The sequence below is a fragment of the Bombus affinis genome, unplaced genomic scaffold (assembly GCF_024516045.1).
Source record: "Bombus affinis isolate iyBomAffi1 unplaced genomic scaffold, iyBomAffi1.2 ctg00000280.1, whole genome shotgun sequence".
Classification (NCBI taxonomy): Eukaryota; Metazoa; Arthropoda; class Insecta; order Hymenoptera; family Apidae; genus Bombus; species Bombus affinis.
Window position 1 is genome coordinate 132,791 of NW_026108968.1, and position 7,210 is coordinate 140,000.

Consider the following 7,210-nt stretch of genomic DNA (forward strand, 5'->3'; position numbering starts at 1 on the left):
AGCGTTTATTTGGTCGCTGGAACGTTTTCTAGAAACGGAACTATGCGACGGGACGTTGGGACTTTGAAGAAGTTCGGCCGGTGCGAAAGGACCGAAAAGGTTTTTTCGAGTTATCTCGCTTAAAAGTGTTACAAGGTAGGAATATTTTTGCATAAATGGACGTATCTCGACGTTTTACGTCGGGATTAAGCGTTTATTTGGTCGCTGGAACGTTTTCTAGAAACGGAACTATGCGACGGGACGTTGGGACTTTGAAGAAGTTCGGCCGGTGCGAAAAGACCGAAAAGGTTTTTTCGAGTTATCTCGCTTAAAAGTGTTACAAGGTAGGAATATTTTTGCATAAATCGACGTATCTCGACGTTTTACGTCGGGATTAAGCGTTTATGTCGTCCCCAAGACCTTCTACAAAGTTTCGATTTTTTCGTTGGGACTTTGAAAAATTTCCGTATCGAACACGTTTTTTCGAGTTATCTCGCTTAAAAGTGTTACAAGGTAGGAATATTTTTGCACAAATGGACGTATCTCGACGTTTTACGTCGGGATTAAGCGTTTATTTGGTCGCTGGAACGTTTTCTAGAAACGGAACTATGCGACGGGACGTTGGGACTTTGAAGAAGTTCGGCCGGTGCGAAAAGTCCGAAATGGTTATTTCGAGTTATTTCGTTAAAAAGCGTTATAAGGTATAATTTTTTTGACAGGGATCGTTATATCTCTATTAAATACAATCGGATTAAACATTTTTGTCGAATTTTTTGAAAAATTAGCTTCCGTCGGACTGATACGACTGGGATATTTTTGCAATTTTTTCGTTAATTAATGTTACAAGGTATATATCTTTTTACATATTTCGTGTTATTTTAACGTGTTTTAATCGATTATAAAGTTATTTTTCGTCCATAGTCGATAAAACTGTATGTTTACTGATGCAATTTTTCGGTGAAAAAAAAAATTAATTTTTTGGTAAAAATGCATTTATAATATGTTAATAATGCTTGTGGTAAAATATTTCGATGGTTGGATATCGCCTTTATATAGTAGTTATTGAACGTGCGAGCGACTAAGTTCCAGCGTCCCTTCCGAACGGTACGTTGCTACGGAGGTTTTGCACCATAAGCGCGCGGCCGCTAGCCCGACCGGCGCCGGCCTTCCGGCCGGCCCCTTGGTATCTATAAGAGAAGCGTCGAGCCGGACGGTTCGGTCGGAACAGCGCTGGGCGCGTGGCTATTCTACGGCCTCGGTTGAGAATTCAGTCACCGCTCCTCGAGTCTTAGTGTATTTTACGCTATTTCTCGACTGTTCCTCCGTTCTCGTACTGGTTTTTTCTCTACACTGCTGCGCCGCGGGTCGAAGTCTAGGACGTAATGACCGTTAACGTGGCAAGCTTCCCCTTAGTCGGGAAGCTGGTGACCTGTGTGCACGTATTTGACAAAAGTTGGATGCGTGTGTGCTTGTACTTACGGAGTAGCCATTCTTGCAGAGACCATCGGTTGTAAGCTATTTGTAGCTGCACGATGGTCCTTTTGGCGTTCTGTAGAGTGCGTTATCTTCTGGTAACGCGTCTCTACAGAGGTGTTGAAGCTTATAAAAGAATATTCTTACGGTATGTCCAGCATGCGTATACGTGCTTTACCGCTAAGTTATATTCTACGAGAGAAGTTGGAGGAGAAAAGTTACAAACAGAAATAATTCTGTGAAGTATGAATCTTTGTATCGATATATGATGGTGAGAGAGGAGGAGAATTAAAGTGGCTGAGTGACGTTGTTACTGAACCATGGAACGTTGCTCTCTAAGTCATATTACATATATATATAAAATGAAAAGTCTCGTCGTACGGTGCTTACGTCCCACCTACGACACAGAGAGAACTTTTAAACGAAAATGCTGGTTTTTGGGAATATATTATAAGATCCCTGGTTGATCCTGCCAGTAGTCATATGCTTGTCTCAAAGATTAAGCCATGCATGTCTCAGTACATGCCGCATTAAGGTGAAACCGCGAATGGCTCATTAAATCAGTTATGGTTTCTTAGATCATACCTACATTTACTTGGATAACTGTGGTAATTCTAGAGCTAATACATGCAAACAGATTCCGACCAGAGATGGTAGGAATGCTTTTATTAGATCAAAACCAATCGGTGGCGGATGGCTCGTCTGTCCGTCCATCGTTTGTTTTGGTGACTCTGAATAACTTTGTGCTGATCGCATGGTCATCTAGCACCGGCGACGCATCTTTCAAATGTCTGCCTTATCAACTGTCGATGGTAGGTTCTGCGCCTACCATGGTTGTAACGGGGTAACGGGGAATCAGGGTTCGATTCCGGAGAGGGAGCCTGAGAAACAGCTACCACATCCAAGGAAGGCAGCAGGCGCGCAAATTACCCACTCCCGGCACGGGGAGGTAGTGACGAAAAATAACGATACGGGACTCATCCGAGGCCCCGTAATCGGAATGAGTACACTTTAAATCCTTTAACGAGGACCAATTGGAGGGCAAGTCTGGTGCCAGCAGCCGCGGTAATTCCAGCTCCAATAGCGTATATTAAAGTTGTTGCGGTTAAAAAGCTCGTAGTTGAATCTGTGTGTCACAGTGTCGGTTCACCGCTCGCGGTGTTTAACTGGCATTATGTGGTACGTCCTATCGGTGGGCTTAGCTCCTCGCGGGCGGTCCAACTAATATCCCATCGCGGTGCTCTTCACTGAGTGTCGAGGTGGGCCGATACGTTTACTTTGAACAAATTAGAGTGCTTAAAGCAGGCTACCTTCGCCTGAATACTGTGTGCATGGAATAATGGAATAGGACCTCGGTTCTATTTTGTTGGTTTTCGGAGCCCCGAGGTAATGATTAATAGGGACAGATGGGGGCATTCGTATTGCGACGTTAGAGGTGAAATTCTTGGATCGTCGCAAGACGGACAGAAGCGAAAGCATTTGCCAAAAATGTTTTCATTAATCAAGAACGAAAGTTAGAGGTTCGAAGGCGATCAGATACCGCCCTAGTTCTAACCATAAACGATGCCAGCCAGCGATCCGCCGAAGTTCCTCCGATGACTCGGCGGGCAGCTTCCGGGAAACCAAAGCTTTTGGGTTCCGGGGGAAGTATGGTTGCAAAGCTGAAACTTAAAGGAATTGACGGAAGGGCACCACCAGGAGTGGAGCCTGCGGCTTAATTTGACTCAACACGGGAAACCTCACCAGGCCCGGACACCGGAAGGATTGACAGATTGATAGCTCTTTCTTGATTCGGTGGGTGGTGGTGCATGGCCGTTCTTAGTTGGTGGAGCGATTTGTCTGGTTAATTCCGATAACGAACGAGACTCTAGCCTGCTAAATAGACGTAACTTATGGTATCTCGAAGGCCCCCGGCTTCGGTCGGTGGGTTTTTACTACCAACGTACAAACAAATCTTCTTAGAGGAACAGGCGGCTTCTAGCCGCACGAGATTGAGCAATAACAGGTCTGTGATGCCCTTAGATGTTCTGGGCCGCACGCGCGCTACACTGAAGGAATCAGCGTGTTTTCCCTGGCCGAAAGGCCCGGGTAACCCGCTGAACCTCCTTCGTGCTAGGGATTGGGGCTTGCAATTATTCCCCATGAACGAGGAATTCCCAGTAAGCGCGAGTCATAAGCTCGCGTTGATTACGTCCCTGCCCTTTGTACACACCGCCCGTCGCTACTACCGATTGAATGATTTAGTGAGGTCTTCGGACTGGTGCGCGGCCAATGTGATAAGCATTGCCGATGTTACCGGAAGATGACCAAACTTGATCATTTAGAGGAAGTAAAAGTCGTAACAAGGTTTCCGTAGGTGAACCTGCGGAAGGATCATTAACGATATAACACAAAAACTTAAAGAATTTGACTTGAACACTTGAAAAATACGAAACTGTATAAGTCGGTAAGGAGCCGTACTCCTCCTATATCGACGAACCAAAGTATATACGACGTATCAACAAGCTATATACTTTAACAAAGAACAGTTAAATTCGCCCGGAGCGTGGCTTACTCCGTTGGCAAAATGATGAAAAGACATAAGGAGGAGACGACCCTCCAGCTACGAAACTATATGAAGAGAAGGTGGCACTCTCTCTCGATCATCGGGATGAAGAGATACATATATATATATATATATATATATATATACATACATAAACGAATTCGAGGCGCCTGCGTGAGGTCGTACACAGAAAGACCCGCCGTCTGCGAATATTATGATTTTATAATAAAACTATAAATGGGAACTTGAGCTTTCGAAAATTAAACTTTGACACGAATATCGAACGAAAAATTACGAATGGAAACCACCCGTAAAGAGAAATGAGATCGAGGCGCTTGCGTGAGGCCGTATACAGAAAGACCCGCCGCCACGATCTCGTATTTTTTTTTTTGCGTCGTGGAGACCGTACAAACGAATAACAAAATCTCTAAAGTGCCTCGTGTCGGAGAGATCATGCTCGCCTATTCTCTTCTATGTTTCGTGGTCTGTGTTGCGTTTGCTCTCCTCCTAGCAACGGGACATCGAAGACTCCTCTTTGGGATCGAACGAAGCGACTAAAACGAGTCGACGAGAGCGAAAGTACGAGTAGCGAGTCGCGCATGTAGAAAGGATACCGACATATCTTCGAAGGTTCTCTTCGAAGATCCATGGATACCTTATGCGCGTCGACCTTTCGTCTCTTTCACCGCTCTCGGTCGTTCTCGAAACGTGCTTCCTACCCATAGGGCGTGTGTTCTTCGTATGTCGTTTTGTTCGAAATAACGAAACCACTTGTAACATACTCGTGGATCGGGTAACCTAGAACGAAAACGCATTGCGTGGATGTTGGCCCGCTATGATAATGATGATGATGACGATGACTATGATGACGATGCGTAGCAACGATTCGTAACTAGTCTAGCCGAAGTTGGTTCAGAGGGGACCGCAGGCTGTCTACCCTCGATGTCGTGAGTCGGACACCCGTGCCGTCGCTAGAGTTTTTTCAAAGCTCGGCTTCTGGATATTGGGAAGAAAGACCGCTCGAGGACGACGGCTGCGCGTGCGTCCCATCGAATTTTTTTTTTTTATACCACCTGAACGACTAAAGTTTCGTCTAGTTCGTCGCATATAACCCGTTCAGAGGGGACCGCAGGCTGTCTATCCTCGTTGTCGTGAGTCGGACACCCGTGCCGTCGCTGAAGTTTTTTCAAAGCTCGGCTTCTGGATATTGGGAAGAAAGACCGCGCGAGGTAGATGGATGCGAGTCCCATCGAATTTTTTTATTTTTTAAAAAAAACAATCACCTGAACGGAGATGTGTTCTCTTTCGTCGATTTTTCACGCTTTGAGTCGTCGCGATCGCCATCCGTTCGGAGGAGATCGCCGACTTCGAAGCCTCGATGTCGTGAGTCGGACACCCGTGCCGTCGCTAGAGTTTTTTCAAAGCTCGGCTTCTGGATATTGGGAGGAAAGACCGCTCGAGGCCGAGGGTCGCGCGAGTCCCATCGAATCTTTACATCACCCGAACGATGGAGGCGCACGCTCTTTTTCTTGAATAATTGGACGAGAGGAATGCATATCGTATTATATATACACACACACACATATATATATATATGGGCTAGCCACCGTGCGTATTTCTTCGCGAGATCGTGTGCTGCACAGAGGATTCAGAATCGGGTGTTATATCCCCGTCGTTTCCTGACGAACGGAGCTTCGATCTCGATGGTTGTTATATATCATAATGTACTTTTCGCCCGGCCGGCGGACGCGCGTATCTTCGCGCGTTCGTCGGATTTCATTTTCGAACGTTTTCGTGTCGTCGATCTTCCGGCGACTTCTGCGCGTCCGATTCCCGTTGGTCGGTCGTGTCGGATCTCGGCTTCGCTCGAACCGAGTATTAAGAGTACATGGAGTACAAGAGTTTTAAAAAATATATGAAAAGATTACCCTGAACGGTGGATCACTTGGCTCGTGGGTCGATGAAGAACGCAGCTAATTGCGCGTCAACGTGTGAACTGCAGGACACATGAACATCGACATTTCGAACGCACATTGCGGTCCACGGATACAATTCCTGGACCACGCCTGGCTGAGGGTTGCTCACGTAAACCTAAGACTGCTTGCGTTGCGTGTCGTTCCTCTCTATCTGTCTCTCTCTGTCCCTTGGTGCCTTCGACAACCCGCCGTCGTTCTTACGATACGTAGAACGTTTCAGAGTCGGAGGAAGCGCACGAAGAAGGATACGAATAAGAGCGGAGAGAACCGTCACGGACCTGCGTGAGTGCTAGCGGCGTCGTGAGTCGTCCTTTCGTACGACCGCCCGCTTATGCACCGCTTCGTGTCGGTTATCGAATATATTATATATATATATATATATATATATACGTAGTGTTGTCCTCGTGACCGATTTTTTTTTCATATCAGCAGATTTGCATACGTTTGCAGGTTTTCGATGAGCACGATGTCCGCGCCCCCGACGTCGTCTTAAATGAATATTATTTTGGCGAGACTGAGAGAAAGCAAATATGGGAACTCGGTCGAGAGAGGAGAGAAGGAGAACAGCCTCAGATAAAAGTAAACTTGGTAACGGTGCGGAATTTTGCCGTACAACCGTCTTTTCTTAAGACGTTTTACTCGAATAGCCCCAGGGATCTAATGCCCACTCCGTCTCTTCGTGCGTAGAGATATACTCTGCGCGAGCGACTGACAACGACGAGGACCGTCGCATCGATGGGTCGTCGTTGCGTTTAACATACTCTGTGCTTGTAATTTATCCCCGAAAGAGAGCCGTAGATCCGGGAACGCACACGTGATTTCTTCGAGCGCTGATGACTTAGGGAGATGATCCCCAGGCGTTGCGCGGAGATCGGAGAGTACGCGTTACTTGTATCGGGACGAATTTTCCCCGTCGTTCGCGTATCTCTCTGCCCGCCGGCCCTGGCCCAAAGCCACGTTCGTCGGAAATCGTAGAAATCGTGTGCGAACTAGCGCGTGTCTATGATCGGCTACGGGTGTTTTACCAAGCTCGAGGTGTTGCGCAACGTTTCCGTACCTGACGAAGATGCGCACGAGAGTCCGTTACAAAGTCGTTGGATGGTCGTCGTCGTCATGCCAGAGAGAATCTCTGGACACGTACAGGAGAAGAGATCGTAGACGAGGAAGAAGACGATCCCCTTTGGCGAGGCTGGAGTGAAACTTTGATTTAATTAAAGACGAGGTATACACGCGCGTA

General features: G+C 46.8%; 2 non-coding genes across 2 annotated transcripts; both read left to right on the forward strand.

Moving 5' to 3' along the window:
* Positions 1–1,908: 1,908 nt before the first annotated feature.
* On the forward strand, positions 1,909–3,831 carry LOC126927850 (small subunit ribosomal RNA). Its single transcript, XR_007715975.1, has one exon. It is a non-coding gene; the product is annotated as a small subunit ribosomal RNA (ribosomal RNA).
* Positions 3,832–5,922: 2,091 nt separating this feature from the next.
* LOC126927844 (5.8S ribosomal RNA) lies at positions 5,923–6,077 on the forward strand. Its single transcript, XR_007715969.1, has one exon. It is a non-coding gene; the product is annotated as a 5.8S ribosomal RNA (ribosomal RNA).
* The last annotated feature ends 1,133 nt before the right edge of the window (positions 6,078–7,210 follow it).